General features: G+C 42.7%; 2 long non-coding RNA genes across 4 annotated transcripts; both read left to right on the top strand.

Moving 5' to 3' along the window:
* Window positions 1-450: 450 nt before the first annotated feature.
* LOC104673765 lies at window positions 451-5634 on the top strand. Of its 2 annotated transcripts, none has more exons than XR_004060063.1 (5): window positions 451-649; window positions 2279-2994; window positions 3371-3560; window positions 4835-4914; window positions 5600-5634. It is a non-coding gene; the product is annotated as an uncharacterized LOC104673765 (long non-coding RNA). The 2 variants fall into 2 exon arrangements; XR_004060062.1 differs by having other exon boundaries at window positions 458-649; window positions 2279-2486.
* An 84-nt stretch (window positions 5635-5718) lies between these two features.
* Window positions 5719-24988, top strand: LOC115892013. Of its 2 annotated transcripts, XR_004060065.1 has the most exons (7): window positions 5719-5779; window positions 9985-10127; window positions 11178-11832; window positions 13356-13543; window positions 15405-15471; window positions 24685-24777; window positions 24935-24988. It is a non-coding gene; the product is annotated as an uncharacterized LOC115892013 (long non-coding RNA). The 2 variants fall into 2 exon arrangements; XR_004060064.1 differs by lacking the exons at window positions 24685-24777; window positions 24935-24988 and having other exon boundaries at window positions 15405-16208.
* Window positions 24989-25306: the final 318 nt, after the last annotated feature.

Genomic DNA, 25306 nt, shown 5'->3' with positions numbered 1-25306 from the left:
GCCAACATGGTGAAACCCCAACTCTACTAAAAATACAAAAAAATTAGCCGGGCTAATGGCAGGCGCCTGTAATCCCACCTACTTGGGAGTCTGAGGCAGGAGAATCTCTTGAACACGGGAGGCAGAGGTTGTGGTGAGCCGAAATCGCGCCACTGCAGTCCAGCCTGGGTGATCCAGTGAGACTCTGTCTCAAAAAAAAAAAAAAAAAAAGAACAAGAGACCACACTCAGAGCTCATTGCTAAATGAGTCTCCTTCTGGCTTTTTGCACGGCACCAAGTGACCGGCGCCAGGTCGCACAGCTGCCCTGCCCTTCAGCGAGGACTCGGGCGAGCTCGGTGTACCCAACTAGGGAGTGCTACCGCGGGAGTTGAGACAGCGGATTCCGAGAGCAGGGTGTGGCGGAATCAGCAGGGACGCGGACCCGGCGGAACGCACTGCGCAGACGGCGCCGGCGCCGGCACTCGGCTGTTGGGGAGTCTTCCTTCCAGCTTTCCCCTGAACGTCCTCCACCAGGCGCCGGTCTCTTTTTTCTGTCTTCTTGTTTCCCTCCGCCGAGTCGGCGCCACTGTGAATTTCCGTTTCCGGCGGTGTCCAAGTTGACCTGAGGAGTCGTAGTCGTGAGCGGGTTCGGTGGTCCGGCGGGCTGGGGTAGGCGGCGGCGGGCTGGGGTAGGCGGCGGCGGGCTGGGGTAGGCGGCGGCGGGCTGGGGTAGGCGGCGGCGGGCTGGGGTAGGCGGCGGCGGGCTGGGGTAGGCGGCGGCGGGGTCCCTGGCTCTAGGGCAGGCGGCGGTGGCGTCCCTGGCTCTGGGGCACTGGGAAGATCGCGAGTCTTGCGCGTGGGATGGTCTTCTCCTGGTCCCCCGGGTCATCTTTGCTCCCGAGGAGCAGCATATTTAGCATCTGCCGGAGGTGTGCCCCGGGGGTCGTTGGGAGAGTGACGGCATGAATCCCTGCAGAGAGCCCGGACTGGGAGGGAAGGTGTCCGGGAGACGTCGTTTCCTGGCTACATGGTGCCGGCAGGCGACTTAGACCTGCGCCGAATCTGTTGACCCCAAATTGTGCTTTTCCCACCAAGAGCAAAAGGGAGAGAAATATTAGTACAAGTTCGGAACTAAAATAGAGAAGCAACATAATCTCTGAAATCACACAGCTATTCAGTTTCACAGCGTTCCTAGTTCCCAGCCCTCCTAACTCCCGGCCGGTGTTCCTTGACAATATGGTGATATATAAAGACTTTCTGTTTCCGCTCGGTGTGTGTGTCTGTGGGAAGTCTGACTCACTTCTGTGCTCCAGTAGCACCCTGTGCAGCCTTCCAATGTAGCCCTTATTGCATGGCACGGAAGACACTAGTTTGGATTTTCTCTGCCAGTCAGATCATAGCTATATCCATTTACTGGCACAGTGGCTAGCACATCAGAGACACAAACGTTTATTAAATGGAATTAATACAGGACCTTAATTGAATGAAATGGCACCCTGCTCCGCTTTTTTTCAATCAAGCTGTCAGATTTTATGCAACCTGATACCCTAAAAAAAACTCACTAACTCAGTGATTACCAATTTATTGGCCACAGATTCCCAGGTACCTCAGAAATCACTGCAAGGGTCTCTGTAAGTCTATGAGGTCTCCAGGCATCATCTAGAACCACTCATATCTCATACATACAGATAGTGCGATTTTTCAAATGTATGTAGATGACCTGTAATTTAGGAGTTTTACAGAGTCGACAGGTACTAAAAGTAATACTGTGATCATATTGGAAGTTCAAAAAAAGGTTTTAAATTTTTCATTAAAATTTAAGTTTTAGTTTAAGTTAGGAAACCACTTTATTAATCTGGTTGATATCTAGGTACGAGCTGTCCAGTATGGTAGCCACATGTGACTGTTTAGAGTTAGAATGAAATTAAGAATTCATTTTTTCAGTTTCTCTAAGTACATTTTAAGTAACCACATGTGGCTAAAGTCTAAATAGCTGAAAAGTACAGATATAGAGTATTTCCGTCCTTGCAGAAATAGATAGTGCTGATGTTGACATTTAAGATGAATAAAAAGTAACTTAACCATAAAATGTAACCTTAGCAGAGGTAACTCATCTAATTTATAGCATACCAGAGAGAAAGGAAATTGGGGATGGTTAAGCAGTTCCTACCCTTGTCTAGTGAACAAATACATCATCTCTTCATAAAGAAATAAATGAAATTTAATGTTTTCCCCTGTGTATTGCCTGGATTGTAAAATGCTTCTCCCACCTCCTTACCCCAACCTTCTTCCTTGTAGGTTAGAGTTACTTGTTATTGGTAAGTAGCCACTATGGAAACTAAGGACCAGAGAAACACAGAAAGAAAAACAATGGACCCAAAGCTGCAAAGAAAAAGAAGCGGCATCTGCAGGATCTCCAGCTAGGAGATGAAGATGATGCCCGGAAGAGAAATCCCAAAGCTTTTGCAGTTCAGTCTGCTGTGGGGATGGCTTGATACTTTCACAGGTGTGTTTAGCTATAGTCTGATGGTTCTTCCTTTGATTCTTTTTAAATAGTAGGAGCCTCTCACAGGTGACATTTGGAGTCACAAGTCTAGTCCAGCTCCAAAGGACGTGGAGATGCATGTTGTGTGGCTTTTACTAAAATGTGAGAAGCCTTCCCATAGAAGCTGCCTTGCCTCCAGCATCTGCACACTAGTTGGTGTTTCTTGCCCAAGATACAAGAATTTCTAGAATTTGTTTCTTCCTAAACTTTAAAGTGTTTCTACAGTGATAAGTGTGCTTTTTCCCTCCGGATATGTTTTACAAAGTTGTAATATAAAATACAAAAATTACAATATGTAATACTAACATAGCTTTATTTAGTGAGTCCTTGTGATATTGTTAGCAGTGTACTTTAAACATTATTCAACTAAGTCCTTCCAGCTGCCTTACCAGAGTAGGAATCATTCCTGCTCTCATTTTATGGACAAGAAAACTGAAGTCAAGAAAAGTTACCTCCAATCATACAACCAGTAAGTAGGAGAGCCAAATTTAACTCCAGAGCCTCTGCTCTTATCTGTTATGATGCACTGCCTCGGTATTTACCTTTTGGTTTTTAAAAAACGATTAAAATCACTCCTAAAACAGATTTAAGGAGTATTTAATTTTCATCTCTATATTATTGAAGTCATCTTGTTACATCTTTATTGAACAGTAATTATTTGGATGGGGGTCAGAAGTTAATAATTGACAAGTTAATTATATTTATATATTGTCTGTTGTACCCTCTATAAAATATACTAAAGTACTCATGTCTATAAGTATACCAAAAAAAGTCTACTTATAAGGTTGATACCTTTTACTCTATTTTGAAAGTGAGTTTACTTTTTTTTTTTCTTTAATGAATAGGACTCAGGATTTGAAGACAAAAAAGCATCATATTCCAGTGGTTGATCAAACTCCACTAGAGCCCCCACCAATAGTGGCCATGGTGACGGGGCCTCCGAAGTTGGAAAGAGCACTTTGATACAATGCCTCATTCGGAACTTCACCCGGCAGAAGTTTACCGAGATCACAGACCCTGTGATGATCGTGTCAGGTAGGAGATGCTGCCGCAGACACAGAGTTGGCGTGGTTGTTGTCATCTGAGGGACCTGCACGTGTTTCTTGTTTTCTTGAATGGAGCATGTTAAATATTGTCATATCGTGTTATCTCTCTTACACTTTTACTAAGTTAGCTATAACTTCAGAAAAGGGTAAGTTCCCAGAGATAAGGATGTGATACATATCTTATCCTGACTGCTCTATGGCTTTGCCAAGCATGTTCCTTGGAGGGGCCTAGCAGGCCTGGTGACTGTGAACACATCATTTAACACGTATGTATTTAACACATAGCACGTACCTCCTATGTGCCAGGTGCACATGCTTGCCCTTATGAAGCCACATGCTGGTGGAAGTGCACATTTTCTCTTTTTCTTATGAGAATTTGCTTTGGGAGATGGTGACCTTTCCAAGTTTGAGGGAAGATGAAACAAACTTCCAGTGGTGGAATGGCAATGCACACTCTGAAATCTCTTGTTATTGCAGTAATATAGTTAGATTGAGGTTTTTCTTTATTTTTGGAGCATCCATACTTTCTTTTCCTTTTTTTTAGACAGAGTCTTACTCTGTGGCACAGGCTAGAATGCAGTGGTGTGATTGTAGCTCACTGCAGCCTCAACCTCCCAGGCTCAAGCAATCCTCCTACCATAGCCTCCTGAGTAATGTATGCTACCACACCTGGCTAAATTTTCTTTTTTTTCTTTCTTTTTTTGTTTTGTAGAGATGGGGTTTCCCCATGTGGCCCAGGCTTGTCTCAAAACTCCTGGACTTAAGGGATCCACCTGCCTTGGCCTCCCAAGGTGCTGGGACAAAGGCGTGAGCCACTGTACCCAGCCCCTATTTTCTTGACCATTTTCTTATTACCTTAATTTAGAAATGATTATCGTTATGAATATTCTGTTGCATTATGTTTGAGGATGTTTTTAGCGATAGTGGGAATACGGGAAGTTTTGATAGAGGTGAAGACACCTGCAGCTGAACAGCAGGATCATGGTTATCATGGAGCCTGTCCAGTCAGAATTTTCCCTGTTTGAGCACTTTATTCATCTGGGTAGACTTTTGATATTATCTAAATTTAGAACACAGCAAGAAAAACAGGATGGAATTTATTTTATTTTACCAGCTTTTGCCTATAAAAATGAACTTCGGGTACACTCCTGTAAACCTATATGGTGTTTTACTGGATGCAATTAAAAAACGAAAATTAAGAGTTGATGGTTTCAGTTTTTTCGGAGTCTTTTTAAAGTAGAATTTTCATCTTTTCACTTACAGGTAAAAAGCGCAGACTCACCATTATTGAATGTGAGTGTGACATTAACAGGATGGTTGATCTGGCTAAAGCAACAGATCTGGTAAGTCAGCAGGGGCAGCCTGGGGTGCTGATGGAGACTTACAGCGTTGTGATAGGTTATTTACCCCGTGAAGGAAAGAGAGTTTTATGATTATTAAAGGAAGAATGGTCATCATCAGGGATACAGTAGATGTGACTGAATTGGTGATGATAATAGTAATAGTTATAAATGTTGTTATATTAATAATACAAATGGAACGTGCACAATGAAATGTATTCCAAAATCTAAAAGCAAATCACAGGATGGAGAAAACCTTTAGTGATCACAGCTAATAAGAGCTTGTTAACATGCATACATATATGCATCCAAATATATCATAGTAAGTACCATTTCTTCTTGGACCCTTCCTGGCACTGTGCTAACTGCTTTCTACAAATTTAGCTTACATAAACCCTCGATACACCCTTGAGGTGAGTGGGTATTATCTGTAGTTTACATAAGATGAAATAGAGCTTCCTAGCAGTTAAGTAATTAGTGTAAAGATGGGACCCTTGTTCTTGATGGTTCTAGAACCTTCATCCTTAATGATAACGCTAAAGTAAGTACATGAATTGCCTGAAGAAGTGGTCAGAGTTTATCAATAGAAAATGTAGACAGTACTCAGTGTGTGGAAAATGTACACGCTCTTGCATTTATGGAAATGATAATGTTCACTGTTCCTGATATTAACTATCTTTTAAATTAGAAAAATAAAGTACAAATTAACAACAACAACAACAAAAAAACGCCAGACGAAGTGGCTCATGCCTGTAATCCCAGCACTTTGGGAGGCGGAAGTGGGCGGATCACCTGAGGTCAGGAGTTCACGACCAGCCTGACCAACATGCAGAAACCCCATGTCTACTAAAAGTACAAAATTGGCCAGGTAAGGTGGTGCATCCCTAGAATCCTAGTTACTTAGGAGGCTGAGGCAGGAGAATTGCTTCAACCTGGTAGGCGGAGGTTGTGGTAAGCTGAGTTTGTGCCATTGCACTCCAACCTGGGCAACAAGAACGAAATTCTGTCTCAGAGAAAAAAAAAAGCAAAAAAATAAGCCATATTGGTTAGGAAGTGTGGGGTGACAGATACCTTGTTTTTTTTCATTTTTATGTAGTTTTTTCTAGAGCTGCAGATTTTATACTTTGACCCAGGAAGACTCCTAAAATATAAAGGAAAAAGTAATACAGATTTTAAAGTTGTTCCATTGTAATGTTGGAAAAACATTCAAATGTTATGCTACTATTAGTAAAAGTAAGTGTTATTAATGTAAAGTTGTGTAAAGATTATTAAATCTTGTATATTTGAAATGATTGAAATAGTTCATAGAAGTTATTTGTTTCTCTTTCATTTAAAATGTAGCAAGTTTCTAATTTTAAAGACATACATGTTAAGAGATGTCTTTACTTTTTTTAATTTTTAGTTATTATGGATGCATAATAGGTGTACGTATTTATGGGGTACATATAGTATTTTGATAGAAGCATACAATGTGTGATGATCAAATCAGGGTAATTTGGATATCCATCTCTTCAAACATTTATCATTTCTTCGTGTTAGGAGCATTTTAATTTCATTCTTTTAGTTATTCTGAATTATATAATAAATTATAGTCGCCCTATTGTGCTATTGGACACTAGAATTTATTCTATGTAACTGTATTTTTGTACCTGTTAACCTTTCCCTCTTTGTCCCTCCCTCTCTGCTCCCCTTCCCAGCCTCTTAACCATCATTGAGAGAGATGCCTATGTGAATCTTTTTCAGATTTTCAAAAGGAGCACACATATTTGGTAAAGCACTCTAACTAATGCAGGGTACACACAATGCGCGTTTTCTCTTTCCTTGCTCTGAACGCTGGTCTCTCAGGGCCCTGCAGAGCAGTATCCTTCCAGATACATATAAACACACATGGCACCCTTTAAAAACACAAATGGTAGCTTATTTTACACACTCTTCTATGGTTTGCTTTTTTCCTGTAATATATCTTGGAGGTATATAATCAGTAAGTACTGTAGCTCTGCCTCCTTCTTTTTAATATAATATTCCATTCTATGGGTGCACCATAATTTATTTAGCCTAGCTTATGTTGATTGCTCTGCTCTGGGTTGTCAGAGCCTCCTGACTACAGCAAAGGCACACAGTACGTGGATTTGGGTGTGTACGTGCGTGTGTGGATTAGGGGAGTAACACTGGCTTAGATGACAAAGATTGGTGGCTGAGGGACTGTTGGTTTGCTCCCTGTTCTTCCTGACCCTACAACTAGCTGCTTGCCCCTTGGCACTCTGTGGCATCAGATGTGGTGTGAGGATTTTTCCACCTGTTCTTCGAGCTGGTCCAGTGTTGCTGGAGAGCTCTGCTTGCTGCCTTGGTCTGCAGTGGCAGTTGTGCTTGCCTACAAGCCCAACTTCATATATTCTGTGGTTTCGGGTTTTGAATGTTTCCTAGTTTAATCAAAGATGGGCATTTCTATTTCCATTTTGTGTTATTTTTAGTTATCCATGGAAACATAAAAACAACTGTCTTTAATATTAAAAGCAGAAGTTTCCAGGAATCAATTCTGAAATTATTTTGCATCTTTGAAGTGTCTTAAATTTTAAAAACTGGCCTTGGCTGGGTGTGGTGGCTCACGCCTGTAATCCCAGCACTTTAGGAGGCCAAGGTGGGTGGATCGTGAGGTCAGGAGATCAAAACCATCCTGGCGAACACTGTGAAACCCCAACTCTACTAAAAAAATGCAAAAAAGCTGGGCGTGGTGGTGGGCACCTGTAGTTCCAGCTACTCGGGAGACTGAGGCAGGAGAATGGCATGAACGCGGGGGGCAGAGCTTGCAGTGAGCCAAGATCGCACCACTGCACTCCAGCCTGGGTAACAGAGCGAGACTCCGTCTCAAAAAAAAAAAACAAAAAAAAATTGGCCTTATCTGCTTGTATTTTCTTTTTTTTTTTTTTTTTTTTTTTTTTTTTTTTTTTTTTTTGAGGCAGAGTCTCGCTCTGTCCCCCCGGGCTGGAGTGCAGTGGCCGGATCTCAGCTCACTGCAAGCTCCGCCTCCCGGGTTTATGCCATTCTCTTGCCTCAGCCTCCCCAGTAGCTGGGACTACAGGCACCCGCCACCTCGCCCGGCTAGTTTTTGTATTTTTAGTAGAGACGAGGTTTCACCGTGTTAGCCAGGATGGTCTCGATCTCCTGACCTCGTGATCCGCCCGTCTCGGCCTCCCAAAGTGCTGGGATTACAGGCTTGAGCCACCGCGCCCGGCCCGTATTTTCTTATAGACTACCATTCATCATAATCTTACTGTTTTTTGACTTAATCCTAAACTGATAGCTATTTTAAAAAAATTCTGAGTACTTGAGTTATACAAATTAACATACAAGATAGAGATTTCCACTGCAAACTTCCCAGCAAAAAGACAGATTTTTTTTTTTTCTGTGAAGAGATTGAAAGAAGAGGTTGGTTTTCTATATATATTTAATATATTTCATTGATTATCACTTTCTTCCCATTTCTTGAATGTCAGAGACCTGTTATTTGGCTTAAAAGTACATTACAGAAAACTTCATTTCTTTAAATTAGAATTTCTTAGGTAAGGGCCAGGTTAGACCCAGCCTTTTCTGAGTTACTTCTCATGCATTAGAATTCTTAAAATGCAAGTTTATATCCTAGTAGGCATTGTCTTATGGTTGCCTTTTAGAGCAAATCAGAGAGGGTGGTGGTTTCTCTGGGTGATGCCTGTGTAGTCATTTGATGTAGTCTGCAGTGGGACTTTTCTGTCGAGGGCCAGATAGTAAATATTTTCGGCTTTGTGAATCATATCTTTTGCAGCTACTTAGCTCTGCAGTTGTAGTGCACAGGCAGCCATAGACAATATGTAAATAAATTAATGTGGCTGTGTTCCAATAAAACTTTAGTGACAAACACAGGTGATGGGTGGATTTGGCCCATGGCCAGTTGCCAACCCCTAGTGTAGGTGGTCTGCTTTGGTAGTTTCTTTGAGAAATGATGTGTTCTGTTTATAGGTAGTGATGCTTATAGATGCCAGCTTTGGGTTTGAAATGGAAACCTTTGAGTTTCTAAACATCTGTCAGGTACATGGCTTTCCTAAAAGTATGGGGGTTCTCACACACCTCAACTCCTTCAAACATAATAAGCAACTGAAGAAGACAAAGAAGTGATTAAAACACAGCTTCTGGACAGAAGTTTACTGGGTAGGAAGAGAAATAATTGTTAGAAACTAACAATATAATCCTTTTAAAATAGACTGAAGAGGCAGGCACAGTGGCTCAAGCCTGTAATCCCAGCACTTTGGGAGGCAGAGTTGGGCAGATCACTTGAGGCCAGGAGTTTCGAGCTCAGGGCAATATGGGCAAACCCCATCTTTACTGAAAATGCAAAAATTAGTTGGGTGTGGTGCTATGCGCCTGTAATCCCAGCTACTCGGGAGGCTGAGACGTGAGAATTGCTTAAAGCTGGGCGGCAGAGGGTGGAGTGAGCTGAAACTGCACCACTGCACTCCAGCCTGGGTGACAGAGTGAGACTCCGGCTCAAACAAACAAACAAACAAAAAGACTGAAGAGACGTTGCTAAACATCTCTAGGATTTGCCTCCTGAATTCCCTTTGTGTTTGTGTTTCCAGTCTCTGGAAGGTTTCCCTCAAGAGAGCGCTTATTCTGGGCCTCTTGGTGTATCTCATTTGTCTCTGTACCTGCTGCACCAGGCAGTGTCTAGGTGTTTTGGGGTCGGGACTTTATAATAGAGTACATCAGAAGTTTCTCCCAGTTGCAAGACAAGGCACTGCCCCTTCCTTTCCATACTGCTCTGGTCCATCGGCCACAGAACCAGTTTCTGTGCTCGGACACCTCACCTCCCTCTCCTCACCATACTTAGATGGATGCCCCTGCTTAGCTGCAGAGCAGTCTGCCTCTGTGGGGTTCTAATAAGTCCTGAAAGAAGCCAGCAAGGCTCCGGAAGCCTGAGGACAGTGGCTTTGCTGGAAGTCTCCCTTCTTAGGATTGCTTCTTGTTTAGAGCTTTTATTTTGTTGCAGTATTGATGAGAATTTAATTGAAATTTAATTTTTAATTTTCCTTTAATGTTTAGGGTGCCAGGCTGTTCTACTTTTCTGGAATGGTGCATGGAGAATATCAAAACCAAGAAATCCACAATCTGGGCCATTTTATTACAGTTATGAAGTTTAGGCCTTTCACATGGCAGGCTTCTCACCCTTATATCCTGGCAGACAGGTAAAAAGTGATTGTAAACTTTTTTCTTCCTGGGCCATATATTTCAAAGCTAAAAAGGCTAGAAAAAGAACAGTGATAGGATTTATTTTGTGCCTGTTTGAATAGTGGGGGTAGAAGTGTAGTTGATGGAAAATGTCTACTTATGTCATTGCTCAACGATGCTGTGCCTTTGGGAGTAAATTAATTATGAGATGTTTAGGAAAATGGGAGGACTTAGAAGCATTTAAGGCCACAGGATGTGGCCCCATCCTAACGTTTATCCTCAGTTTTCAGTGATGCTGCCTTCGTGCCCGGGTGCTTGAGTCCTCGTGTGTGCCTTCAGTTTCCTTCCTTTGTGCTCTTCTTTGTGCTGTGGTTTTCTCAGCCTGGAATACCCTTTCTCCACCTGCCAGAATCCAGGCCACAGTAAAAATCCCAGAGCACAGGCTCACCCTCTTCCAGAAAGGGATTTTCTCAATATGTTCCTCACTCTTCCCTGACTCCAGGTGGACATTATCTCCCTGTCTGGTGTCTTCCGGAATGAATGTCACTTTCATCCCAGAGACACAGTTGTGTGCCTGTCCCTTTCCTCTGCTGGATGGTGAATGGTGCTTCCTTATTTCTGCATTTTCTTTTTTTTTTTTTTTTTTTTTTTGAGACAGAGTCTCGCTCTGTCGCCCAGGCTGGAGTGCAGTGGCCGGATCTCAGCTCACTGCAAGCTCCTGCCTCCCGGGTTCACTGCCATTCTCCTGCCTCAGCCTCCTGAGTAGCTGGGACTACAGGCGCCTGCCACCTCGCCCGGCTAGTTTTTTGTATTTTTTAGTAGAGACGGGGTTTCACCATGTTAGCCAGGATGGTCTCGATCTCCTCACCTCGTGATCCGCCCATCTCGGCCTCCCAAAGTGCTGGGATTCCAGGCGTGAGCCACCGCGCCTGGCCTATTTCTGCATTTTCTAGTTTTCTAAATGACATACTTAGCGGACAAGAGTGTGATGAGTCACTGACACATGAAAGGAGGTATAGGAACTTTTGCCATTCATTTTTGCTGTATGATTGAGTTTATTTTTCTAGGATGGAAGATTTGACAAACCCAGAGGATATCCAAACAAACATCACATGTGACCAGCAGGTGTCACTTTATGTAATTAAGAGGAGCACACTTGAAAAATAAAAGCCAAATTCACATGCCAGGTATTCTCTTGTTGTAGAATATACTAGAATTAGACATAGGATTCTTGGGATGGCTTCATTTCTCAGGAAAACTGAAAAATGACCCAAGGGAAGATGGCCTTGCTGGAGGTTTTAAAAGTAAGCCAGCTGTGTGTAGGCCTGCAAAGGTGTTACCGAATCCCCTCTTCTCTGACCTCTTGTCTTGTAGCTAGAGGGCCACTGTTCCAGTATGGCACGATGCCCTTCTTTAGGGTCATGGGTTAAGCCCTTGGACTGTGGATCGTTGTTAACCCCCCAGTCAACAGTAGATACTTACTGACTTCCTGTCAGCTGAAGCTGGCTTTTTGGGTCCTGTCTTCCAGGGGTAGGAGATTTTGCCATGAGTGATGTCACTTTCCTTCCAGACCCTTGTGCTATCCCTGAACAACTAAAGAAGCGCTGTTTAAATAAGAAGGAGCAGCTGGTTTATGTGCCTCTTTCTGGAGTTGGGCGTGTGCTGTATGACAAAGACGCTGTCTATGTTGACCTTGGTGGCAGCCACGGTTTTCAGGCATCGGTGAGACGGGAGTCATTGCTCTGAACTTTCATTATTCTTTCCGAATGTATTTTTTAATTTAAAAAGTAATGTACTCAGCTTTTATTTATTGAAGATTTTTCTCTTGTACTTATAATAAAGGCCCAAATGCATACTGTAAATATGTAGAATAAAAAGAATACCTTTTTTTATTATACCAAACAGAAGCGTCCTGTCCTCCATGCCTCCTCGATCGGTGGCCCCAGCACTGGGCCCTGCTGCCAGTGTGGCACCTGCACAGCATATCTCCGTTTCTACAAAACCAGTGTGCTTGCCAGCTCTCGTTGGTCTTTTTCTTTTTCTCATTCACAATGGTCTCCTCATTCTTCATTTTAAAGCGGATTTTCAATATTTATTTCTTAGTTCTGAAGTGGAATTTTGTTGGGTTAAAATCAGGGTTATTTTAAAATGTTAGAAAAGCTAGCATTGTTATAGCACTGGAACTGAGATTTTTCTAGCTAGGTGTTTTGGTTATCAGGTTGTATACTAACTGAGCTTTGGAAAAGTTTAGTGGACATGGGGATCCATTTCAAGCTTTGTTGTAAGGATTTTCTTCTCTGGTTTTTGTGGCATTAAGAAAGGTTCTTGGGAAATATGTCTAAGATAATTTTGAGAACTGAGTGAAACCAGTGTCTCTCCAGGATCTTTTTTTTTTTTTTTTTTTTTTTTTTTTTTTGAGACGGAGTCTCGCTCTGTTGCCCAGGCTGGAGTGCAGTGGCCGGATCTCAGCTCACTGCAAGCTCCGCCTCCCGGGTTTACGCCATTCTCCCGCCTCAGCCTCCCGAGTAGCTGGGACTACAGGCGCCCGCCACCTCGCCCGGCTAGTTTTTTGTATTTTTTTAGTAGAGACGAGGTTTCACCATGTTCGCCAGGATGGTCTCGATCTCCTGACCTCGTGATCCGCCCGTCTCGGCCTCCCAAAGTGCTGGGATTACAGGCTTGAGCCACCGCGCCCGGCCGCAATTTTTAAGCTAATTGTAGTGTTGATGTCTTCTGCAAAATGAAAACAGCATTTCATCAGAAGTTGTTTTATGGTCTTTCAGACATTTTCTTTTATATCTTTGATGCTTTTTGCCCATGAAGTATCTCTTTTGTGTGTTTGTGTGTGTGTGTATATGTGTATTGATCTGCCTCTAAATTTCACAGCACTCATTGTTGGGGATAACAGAATCAGTCCTAGACAGAGAGCTGAGCAGTACTCTAGTTTTTCTCTGTGTCCTGGTTGCCACATTATCTCTGTTGTATATTTATAGATTGGAGAACTCTCTGACCTGTAACAAAGATTGGATAGGTCAGAGACAATTGGGAGAGGAATCCTCTGCTCTATTGTCCCCTGTGCCCCACTCCGAAATGCGCTCTGAAATCCATATTTAAATATTAAATTTTTATGGTAAATGTATTCTTTTTTAATGTCAAAAAATTAAATGGTTGGTCAGCCCACTTAATATTTACAATGCAGGACTGACTTTGCATATTCTCTGTCTTGTATTTTTGCTTTATTTAAGTTAAGCTAGCCTCCAAAGCTGGAAGCTGAATTGACCGTTGAAAAATAATGACATGTATACAAGGTGTGTTTGGAGGATTGCGGATGCAGGGGCACTGTACTGCTAAAGGAGTGTTGGAAGCTCACTGAAGAAGATGATAAAAGCAGACTGATGTGTATTACCTGCTGACATACAAACTGGAGGCACAGGTGAAGATTACTAAACCTAATGAGCAGTTTGGCAGATAAGACAGGCTGTCAGGCCGTGGCAATTCAGCAGTGGGCGTGCTGCCTGGGAACCAAGTCATTTGTTCCAGAGGCCTACACTTAAATACCACAAGTAAAATCTTCCTTGTCACTGATACTTGGTATCACAATGAAACAGATACTATCTTTCAGATTTCTGGTTGAATTACGAGCCATTAACATCTGGTGATTTGGGTTGTAAAATTATTTTTGGTTTTGCCTGTTCACATGTCATCCATAAAGCACAAACAAGATATATTTTCCCACATGAGAATGTAAGCAGTATAAGACTTTAAAACACACTAATGAAATATACATGGTTACATCCTTCAATAAACTAAAACTTCCATCTGTGATCTTTATTTTGCAACACTCTGAAGTAACATTACAGTCTTTTCAGTGTGCTGTGTCATTTATATCCCTTACTTTATCCTAGGAATCCTTCATTGCCTCCGAGCGTATGAAAATTGAGACATGTGCATAGCTTCTCCCAGTTGAGCCCGTCAGTGGGGAGGAGCTATATACCGGGGACATTTGCAAAGATTTTCATGAGTCTGTTGGATGTAACAGCTCCTTAAGAAAACCTCACAGTTTACCTTCCCTATGTTTTACCATTTGTAAACTAAGGCTCAGTGATGTAAAATATAACACATTCTGTGCTGTGGCATAACTGCAGCTTAGGTTTTCATATTCAAGACAAGCAGAGGTATAGCTGAAAACGTGTGAACGTTTATTATGCCTCAAGATCCCTTTGTTGGTTTAGTTGTGACATTTCCAAACAGCTGACTTGGGGCTAAAGCATCTTTCTATCTGGCATCAGTATTTCTAAGTTGCCTTTAAGCTGAATAAACATTTGGATTTTATATTTAATTGCTTCAATGTGAAACACTGCAATTTAAAAATTTACACATATGTAATACAGTATTTTACACTAAATCATAGTGACTAGCAGTCCATTGGCCGAAGAAGTATTATTTTTCAGATCTTCTACTCTGTGTCATCAGCTGTAGACACTGACCTGGTATTTATCTGGAAGGGCTGTCAGGAGTTCACAGTGCTGCCTGTGGGTTATCTCCAGACCCTTTACATATGGCACTTTAGGACAGGGTGAGTCACAGGTTGCACTAGAAGTTACCTTTGAAATTAGACCTAAACTGTGTGGAACTGGAACCCTTGTACACAAAGCTCTCTACCATCCAAATCCTGCTGAACTCTTAGGAAAGAACAGTTTTCCAGATTCATTCTTTCCACACACAAAGATTTTCCACTGCCCAATTACTTACCTGTTTTTTTCTTGACTGTTACGTTTTACTTGACTCTGGAGTCTTACTTTGTACTCTGACCTTTGCGTGGGAGTGTACCTTATTTCACCAATTATACTATCTGTTTATCAAAAGCAGAAATAGTTACTTACACCTGAAAATTTGTACTGAGAATGTAGCTGGGAATATGTTATGAAAGTATACTTAAAGTAAGAAATCAAAGGAAGTATATTTAAATCAAAGCAAGAAATCCCATTTCCAAATGGCAATAAAGCATGTGTTACATAGAGAGAGGCAGTGCAGGAAAGTGTTTTAGTAGCCCAGATTCGATTGTACACTGGTGAATAAGCAAGAGTTCTTTTTCATTTTCATCTTGCAATTAACCGGGTATTTGGGTTCTTTTTCTATTCACATATGTCAGATAGAGACGTGTGTTGTAATATTTTATCAGAATGAAAGCCTGGCAGATTTAATGCTTTCTTCTCTTCTTGCTGTACCTGATATTGATCTCTTATTCATTTCTTGATAATATGTTTGGTTATTTATGTTTTCATTGCTTTTAGTGTCAGAGATGGCTTTGGATTCCCAGTTCTGCGTGCTCCTGTCTGGCTCCTGAACCCAGCTGGAGAGGTGAGTCAGTCCCAACTGGTGAAGTACCGAGAAGAAGCTACACAAAAGGCAGCAAGGTGTTAATAAGTGTACCTCTGACATTTTAACCACCTCTGAGTGTTCCATGGAACGGACAAGTAGTAGTCTCTGTCAGAGCTACGTTTCAAAGGAAAAAAAGAACCTTGAAAGAACCTGTTTATTAATTTATGCTGTTATTTTGTGTTTACTCAGCTCATTTATATTGACTTGTAAATTAGTAATTTATGAACTATTATCTATCAATTCCTGGCCTACATGTCGGCAAACAAATTTTCTTCTTAATAAAGAATCCGGTGGCTGGGCACAATGGTTCACATTTGTAATCTCAGCACGTTAGGAGGGCAAGGCATGAGGATTCCTTGAGGCCACGAGTTCAAGACCAGCCTGGGCAACATAGCAAGATTTCATCTCTACAAAAACATGAAAACATTGGCTGGGCATTTTGGCTCATTCCTGTAGTTCAGGCTACGCAGGAGCCTGAGGTAGGAGGATCACTTGAACCCAGGAGTTTGAGGCTGCAGTGAGCTGTGATCCTAACACTGCTCTCCAGCCTGAGTGACAGACCAAGACACCATCTCTTCAAAGAAGGAATCTAGGGGCGTCAGTGTGTGCACGCAGCATGGCTTGTGAATGCGGAAGTGCATGTGTGCAAAGTTGTGCTCAAGAATGTGTTGATGATTATACCTTCTCAGAATGAAGGTAATTTTTTTTTTTTTTTTTTTTTTTTTTTTTTTTGAGATGAAGCCTTGCTCTGTTGCCAGGCTGGAGTGTAGTGGTGCTATCTCAGCTCACTGCAACCTCTGCCTCCTGGGTTCAAGTGATTCTCCTGCCTCAGCCTCCCGAATAGTTTTGAATACAGGCACATGCCACCACTCCTGGTTAATTTTTTGTATTTTAGTAGAGATGGGGTTTCACCATGTTGGCCAGGATGGTCTCGATCCCCTGACCTCGTGATCCTCCCACCTTGGCCTCCCAAAGTGCTGGGATTACAGGTGTGAGCCACCGTGCCTGGCCTGAAGGTCATTTTTATAAAGATCTCTCCACAAACTTAGATTTGATTCTTCCTTTAAATATTTTTCTCATTGACATTTGAAAGCACCTGACCATATATAAAATGAAGAATTTTCCTAACTCCATAAAAGGAGAATTATGACATCATCTACTATTTCTGTCTCTTGACTCATAAATCTAAACCATCAACCTGCTTATTTTTGTATACTGTCACACTGTGTATTCCCTGCATTGAATGTCTTTCTATTGATATTCTCTGTAAACATTGTGGGAAGTTTTCTGCACCCTAAATTTTCTGTTATGGGGATTAAATATCCACTATCTATGTTTTTCCAAGTTTTACAGCAGCAACAGTAAATACCGCCCTCACAGCAGCCTGGTGTTTGTCCTGCTATTGTGTTTCCATCACATTACATGAAGCCTCTTTGTCTTTGTGGTCGTATCCTACTAATAAGTTTTTTTAGAAATTATGTAATATGTGTATATACAAATACCTATATGTATATGTCTACACATACAGCTGATATCTAGTGAGATTATGTAGGCATGAACTATAGAATTAGTTTGTAATTTTAAGAAAATAAATTATTTTGTAAAGATAAATCTCATTTTTAAGAAGGGGAATTACAATTGAATCATTTAGGGATGCCTCAGACTAAGCATAATATGGAAAAAGCCACAGTGAAAAGTCATGTTAGAGTACTGCTAGGTTACTCAACCTATCATCACATTTAATTAAAATGTCAGTTTGAACCATGGCCAGTCTATTTTGGTTAATATATTATTGAAATCAACTTGTGAAGTCTTCATTTTAAATATATAATTGGTGTTAACGAACTGGAAAATAGCATTCTATTGCTTGGAAGACATGTTAAAGCCTAAAGAGTTATGACTTTGTAAAAGAAGAAAACCAGCTGGTGATCAGTTGGCATTAGTACATGAAGATACACTCATATTTGGTAATAGCCATTTTTTTCTAACTAGAGTAAGGGAGGTGGGAATGGGAGGTAGAAACAAGGACACGGATGTATAAAAAATCATAGCACAAAACTGCATTGAGTTCTGAGAATGGGTCTGTGATCCGTGCTTCAGTTTTAGAGGTTCATGTGTCCCTTATAAGAAAGGACAGGAAAGCCAGGAGGTCAGGAGTGTGTTTGGGCCTGTGCCTGTGCTTCCACCACAGAAGTCAGCAGCTCTACCTTTCTCTTTTCTCCTCTTTATCTAATAATTGTCTCCTCTTCAAATTTGGGAAATGAGCTTAATCAAAGGTTTGTTGTGTTATTGTTTGTTTGTTTTTGAAATGTGGTCTCAGTGTGTTGCCCAGGCTGGTCTTAAACTCCTGGGCTCAAGTGATCCTCCCTCTCAGCCTCCTGAGTAACTGGGACTACAGGCGTGCACCACCACACCCAGCTAAGTTAATGCTGACGTATAGTTTATCTGCTTCAGTTTTGAAGGGCAGGATATATGTAGTTCTGTGTGTGTGGGTAGGGAGGGGGGTAGTGTGTGTGTGTATTTATATATTACTAGTCCATCTAGTCCATTGCTGCTACTACAAACTACCACCATGTGAGGACATAAAACAAACTGATTACACTCCTGTATGTCAGAGTCTGATGTGGATCTCCCTGAGCTAAAATCTAGGTGTTGGAAAGGCTACCTTCATCTCTAGAGGGTCTAGGGGAGAATCTTTTTTCTTGCGTTTTCCACATTCTGGAGTCCTGCCTGCATTTTTTGGCTTTGGGCTCTTCTCCACTCTCACCATTAGCAACCTTGCATCTCATGGACCCTTATTCTATGGCCACGTGTCTCTGTGGCTCTTTCCTTCACCCTTCCTTCCACTGTTAAGGACTCATGTGCTTACTTAGTCCTGAATGGAGACGCCATCATCATCCACATGAGCCCACTCTCCTAATCCATACAGGCTGCTACAAGGAAATGCACTAGACCGGGAAGCATATAAATAACAGAACTAGGCCGGGCGCGGTGGCTCAAGCCTGTAATCCCAGCACTTTGGGAGGCCGAGGCGGGTGGATCACAAGGTCAGGAGATCGAGACCATCCTGGCTAACATGGTGAAACCCCGTCTCTACTAAAAAATACAAAAAACTAGCCGGGCGAGGTGGCAGGCGCCTATAGTCCCAGCTACTCGGGAGGCTGAGGCAGGAGAATGGCGTGAACCCGGGAGGCAGAGCTTGCAGTGAGCTGAGATCTGGCCAGTGCACTCCAGCTTGGGTGACAGAGCGAGACTCCGTCTCAAAAAAATAACAGAACTTTGTTTCCCACAGTCCTGGAGGCTGAGAAGTGCAAGATCAAGGGGCCTGCAGTGTTGGTGTCTGGAGAAGGTCTGCTTTCTCATGGAGGCTTCCTTCTTCCTGTGTCTTCACATGATGAGAGGAACAAACAAGCTCCCTTGTGCCTTTAATAAGGGTGCTAATCCCAGTCATGAGGGCAGAGTCTCCTGTAAGGCTTAACCTCCTAATACCATCACCTCGAGGGTTAGGATTTTAGCACAGGAACATTGACGGAACACAACATTCCTTCCATAGCACCAGGGTAGTCTCCTCCTGTCAAGGTCTTTACCTTAATCACATGTATGATGTACCGTTTTCATGTAAGGTTCTAGGAATCTGTGGACATCTTTGGGGGGCCATTATTTTGCTGACCACATTATACATATATATATATATATATTCTAGACTAGTATGAAAACAATGCCACTTCCATTGCTTTATGTATGTGGATATATATATACATTGTCTAATGCTATAATTTTAAAAAAAGTTATAGGCACAAATATACCCATTTAAAAAAACACTTTTTGCTATTTTACTTCATACTGCCATCTTATTTTTCCTGAAACTGCTTCAACCCTGGAATTCTTTATCGCTATTAGTTTTATTTTATTGAAATATTCATGAATGAGCATATGCTTGTATGTGGATTTAAAATTCACAGTAATTTTCTCATGAATTCATCTGTGAATAACATTTTATAGACAAAATGTCTGCACTAGGATGAGGACAAGAGGAAGATGTATAATTCCCTTGTTTTAAGGTACCGCCATTCATTATTATTATTTTAAAATATGAGTGTCGACTGATGTTAAAACACAAAAAGGGAGTGGTGGCTCCCGCCTGTAATCCCAACACGTTGGGAGGCTGAGGTGGGTGGATCACCTGAGGTCAGGAGTTTGACACCAGCCTGGCTAACATGGTGAAACCCTGTCTCTACTAAAAATACAAAAATTAGCTGGGCATGTGGTGTGTGCGTGTAATCTTAGCTACCTAGGAGGCTGAGTCAGGAGAATCGCTGGAACCTGGGAGGCAGAGGCTGCAGTGAGCCGAGACCACGCCACTACACTCCAGCCTGGGTGACAAGCGAGACTGTTCTTGCCCTGCTCCCCGCCAAAAAAAACGACACATATACACAAAGGGATGATTGGCCGGGCACAGTGGCTCACACCTGTAATCCCAGCACTTTGGGAGGCCAAGGCGGATGGATCACATGAGGCCGGGAGTTCGAGACCAGCCTGACCAACATGGAGAAGCCCTACCTCTACTACAAATACAAAAATTAGCTGGGCATAGTGGCACATGCCTGTAATCCCAGCTGCTTAGGAGGCCGAGGCAGAATAATCACTTGAACCTGGGAGGTGGAGGTTGCAGTGAGCTGAGATCATACCATTACACTCCAGCCTTGGCAACAAGAGCAAAACTCCATCTCAACAACAACAACAACAACAAAGCAGATTTATAACTGGGCAGTGGAATTGAAAATTGTTTTAACAAATACTCAAAATACCTAAGGAATTTGTATAAATAAATAGGAAAAAAAAAGAGAGAAAACCATCAAGAAGCCCCCAAAAAGCAGATTTGTAAATGGGCAATGGATTTGAATAGACATTTAGCCAAAGAAGCCATCCAGCTGGTGAAAAGGCATATGGAAAGGCACTCAACATCACTGATTACCAGGAAAATGAAAATCAAAACTGCCACAAGTGGCTTAGACCATAGCGGCGTGCATGAAAGTTTTCAGGCCTCCAGTTGGGAGTGGCTGAGGAGAGTGGGGAGCTTTTGTCTGTAGTTGGAAGAGTAGAGTCTCAACAAGAACCAGTGTATTCTGGACATGTGTGGGCCCTGGAGTGTGCATGGCTGGATGCCTTGTCTACCTGTGCCTTAGGGAGTGACACCATTGTGCTGTGGTCGATCAGAGGGGCAGGTGGCTTTCACAGGGAGTGGGAAGTGGCGGGGGTTGGTTTGTTTGCCTGTGGATGGTAGCAAAAGTGGGTTAGCTTCCCAAGAACTTTTAATAGTAGCCTGTTTTGCTGCAATTCTAGATCCAGACTGGGGTCCCAAGGCATCTTGGTAGTCCACAGCTTCTTAGCAAGTGCATGTTCAGTTGGATCCCCCAGCCCAGCCTGGGTCATCCCCACCTTCTGCCTCCTGGGCCACACATAGCTCGGCTCTGCACTGAGCCGTCATCCTGTGGTGAGCAAGACCGCATTCTTCGGCTTCAGTCTCTCTCCCTGCAGCATGTAGTCAAGGTGGTGGCTGGAAGGGGCCAAGGAGCCACATCTCACAATGGCCTGCTGCCTGAACAAGGACCAGAGGCCTGTGGAACACACGGCTCTCAAGTTTCTTCTATTCGATGACTCATCAGCTGCCCCCACATGGCTTTCTAGCTCACAGCAGATCTAGCCTTCTCTGAGCAGTGAAGATGGGATGTTTTATGGTCATTTTCCCTGGTGTACAGAGCCCAAGTGGAGTTCTTTAGCACACCCTAGTCCATCCCCTCTCTAACCCCCGACCTGTCCAGTCTTACCTCCCTTCATATCAAAAGCCCACAGTTAACCCAGAGGGCTTCAGCCCTGCCCTGCCTGACTTTCTAGGAAAACCCCCTCTCCACCCACCCTAATCAGAACACTCTCTGAAACTCCCTCATTATTTTAAAAGGAGGAGAAATTTTTCTGACACAGAGGTTCTGGTGAAGTGGCCAGCTCCCACATCACAGGGTGATAGCAGTTTGGGCTGGACCAGGATAAAACAGTCCTGTCCCGGAGCTGGCCATCTGATAAGGAGCTCCAGAAAGTGCAGTGATGGATCCCTGGGAGGCTTTCTGCTCTCCTGATGGCAGGTTTTTGGTGAGAGGACCTATTGGCCACTAGGCTGTCTGTGTGTGTGTGTGTGTGTGTGTGTGTGTGTGTGTGTGTGTGTGTGTGTGAGATATTTTCTTGGATTGACTTCTTTCAGCATGAAGCCTACTGTTTTGCTGAATGTATCTCACTGTTTCCTGAAATTTAGTACATTCAGCTGGCTTAAGGGTCCTGGGACCTCGCTGTGTCATATTTGCACAAGCCTAGTGTCTGTGCAGACTGTACACTGGAGTTCAGTTGTAAGACCCTTTGATCCCTTATTCTGTCCCTGTAATAGAAAAGCCATTTCATTCAATGGACTAGAAACTCAGATATAATGGAGAGATGTTCTAATCTGCCACCACTGGGGCAGTGGCCAGTGATTTGGACTTTGTGGCATAGACGGAAATTTCCAGGTTCTCTAGGTGGTGGGCAGAAGCCTCACTTTTTAAGAAACTTCCCCCACTCCACCCCTGCCAATGAGGTCGTTGCTTGGAGATATTTCCATCAGTGTTAAGTAGAAGAGATCATTTCCTGATGTTGAATTTCAGGTAAGGATGCCAGCTTCTGTATATCAGGGTGGTGGTGCTTGATCTGAGACAGGCCTAGACAGCACTGTCTGAAAGGGGACTCAAGGAAGTAGCTATGAAAGGTCCCTGGGATGTTTTCTGCTCCACTCTCTACAAGTCTCCTGGAGGGAGATCCTGTTAGTCACTATGGGGTGTGTGTCTGTGTGTGTGTGTGTGTGTTCATCACTTGTTGCTGGGGGTGAGAAGAGACAACAAAAGCCTACAGAATCTATAGTTCTCAGTTCATCTCCCATCCTAGTCCAGTCATGGCCTAACATCCTTAGCTCCTGATCGCAGAGGAGACTCTGCGCATTTGTGTTCATGTGGCCTTGGATGTTGGCAGATTCAGATTGGTGCCCCAGGCATCTGTGCCTGTAATGCAGTTTCAGCAGGCTCAAGACCAGGCTAAAGGGCCTCTAAGCTTCCTCCAGTGTCCTGGTGCATGCATGTGCAATATACTCCCCTGGCCTGGGTCTTTCCTGCCTCTTGCCAGTTGGGTCAGAACTAGCTTATGAATCAGTGTTTTCTGAGCTTTAATAGAATTGGCTCCGAGCAGTTGGATACTTGAAAAGGGCTATGTGATATAGATTTTTAAAGATATATTATTTTAGAGTAGTTTTGAGTGTACAGCAAAATGGAGTGCAGAGTCCAGAGATCTCATATGCCCTCAATTCCTGTACACGCTTGGGTCACTCCACGAACAACCTCCTCCAGCAGAGTAGAATAATTATTATAGTCAGTGAACTTACATTGACACATCATCATCACCCAGAGTGATACTCTTGGTGGCTCACATTCTGAGGGTTTGGAGAAATGTATAATGAGAATGAAATGTTTAATGAATGTATCATTATAGCTGTTATGATATCCTGCAGTACATTTTCACTACTGTAATAATCTCATGCTCTATTATTTAGCCTTTTCCTAACCACTGGAAGCCACCCATCTTTTCAGTCTCCATAGTTTTACATTTTTCTGAATGTTGTGTTCTTGGAATCACAGAGTAAATAACTCTCCAGATTGGCTTCTTTCAGTTAGTAATATGCATTTAAGATTCCTCAGTGTCTTCTCATGGCTCAATAGCTCATTTCTTTTCAGAGGTGATTAATATTTCATTTTCTAAATATACCACAGTTGTATTTATCAGTTAAGCTATGGAAGGACATCTTGATTCCTCCTAAGTTTTGGCAGCTATTTTAAAAGCTGCTATAAACATCTGTGTGTAGGTTTTCATGTGGACATAAGCATTTGGGTCATGTGGATAAAGACCTAGGGAGTGCAATAGCTGGATCACGTAATAGGAGTATGTATAGTTTTATAAGAAACTGCCCATATTTGGAGAGTCTTTACGATGGTAGAGGAGAATGTGTTCTCACACTGAAGAATCAATCCAATGAAGGAGGTAGAACTTGAGGATCCAGAAACAATGACATAATCATGAGAGCTGTTAAAAGATACAATTAGACACTTTGAAACATTAGAAAATATATTTGAGCACTCAGAAATGTATATACTACCCAGCCCCAGACTTCAAGCAGCTCAAAGGTCCAACAGAGAGGCTTAGGGAGGGTGGGAGAAAACTTGTGTATGGTGAATGTGGAAGAAAAGGAAAATGCTTGATTGGGTGAAGTGGAGCAGTGGCCTCATTTGAAACACTACAGTGGAAACCCTGTAGTTAGATGTTAGTTGTTGATTTCTGATTGGTTAAGCTTAGGTTTCCTTTTATTATTTACACTGAGTCAAGTTTTGGTTTGTTTATGGAGGAATTGGGTGCACTGTAGCCACCTCGGCTTCAGGGCCACTTGTTTATTTGATTATTTTTAACAGAGAAGATCCTTTTAAAAATAGCTGTTGCCCTGGCTGGAGTGCAGTGGTGTTATCATGGCTCACTGCAGCCACAACCTTCCAGGCTCAGGTGATCGTCCCACCTCAGTGCTCCCCACCCTGAGTAGCTGGGACTACAGGCACGTGCCACCACACCACCATGCTAGGCTAATTGTATTTGTTTGAGAGATGCAGTTTCCCTAAGTTACTTAGGCTTCTTTCAGACTCTTAGACTCAAATAATCTGTCTGCATTGGTCTCCCCAAATGCTGGAATCACAGGCCATCTAAATCTTTTATCTCAGATTTGCTTTGTGACAAAAGGAGGGATACTTTTTCTGACATGATGAGCAGAGAAAGGGGAGGTGGGTGCATCCTGTGCATATTCTTTTCTCAGGTGATGGGAATATGGTCGGTTCTTGCCTAATGGGATATATTTTCTCCTTGAATGATTTGGCAAGATATCAGATGAGAGAAGTTGAATAAACGTTAGAAGAACATAGAAAAGATAGGTTATACATGTTGGGTTTCTGAATAAATGGTGTCATCGGAGAAACAAAACTTTTACTGATTTCTGGAAACATTTACAGCCAATTTTTTGTGTAAGTAATTTGAGTGTATGATGATATCTCTTACCACTTTTTGATATTTTTTCTGGTTCAGCTGAGTGGTGCCATTGAGGAAACACAAAGTGGGGCTCATCCAGGGATTCGATTTTGCCAGAGAAAGGACAAGCAGCAAGTCAGGGAGCTTAAGGTAATTATGAGAAAGTGACTATGTAAAATTACTTAGGTAGAAGGAGACGGATTGGTTTTTGTGTGTTTGGTATTTGGGGTAAGAGGGGTATGCGTGTGTACGTGAGATATGTTGTTTATTCACTCTCTCTCTGTTTCTTTTCTTTTTTTTTGAGAAGGAGTGTCGCTCTGTCACCCAGGCTGGAGTGCTGTGGCACAATCTTGGCTCACTGCAACTTCCGCATCCCAGGTTCAAGCGATTCTCCTGCCTCAGCCTCCCAAGTAGCTGGGATTACAGGTACCCGCTACCACACCTGGCTAATTTTGTGTGTGTGTGTGTGTGTGTGTTTGTGTGTGTGTGTGTGTGTTTTAAATTTTTTTTTCTTAGTAGAGATGAGGTTTCAGTATGTAGGTGAAGCTGGTCTCAAACTCCTGACTTCAAATGATCCGCCTGCCTCGGGTTCCCAAAGTGCTGGGATTGCAGTCGTGAGCCACCGCGCCCAGCCTGTTTATTCTCTTAAGAGAGAAAATGAGGGGATTGATGGACTGTA

This window comes from Rhinopithecus roxellana, chromosome 11 (genome assembly GCF_007565055.1).
Source record: "Rhinopithecus roxellana isolate Shanxi Qingling chromosome 11, ASM756505v1, whole genome shotgun sequence".
Taxonomy (NCBI): Eukaryota; Metazoa; Chordata; class Mammalia; order Primates; family Cercopithecidae; genus Rhinopithecus; species Rhinopithecus roxellana.
Note: the sequence above shows the minus strand (reverse complement) of the source record. Positions and strands in the feature narration are given on the sequence as shown.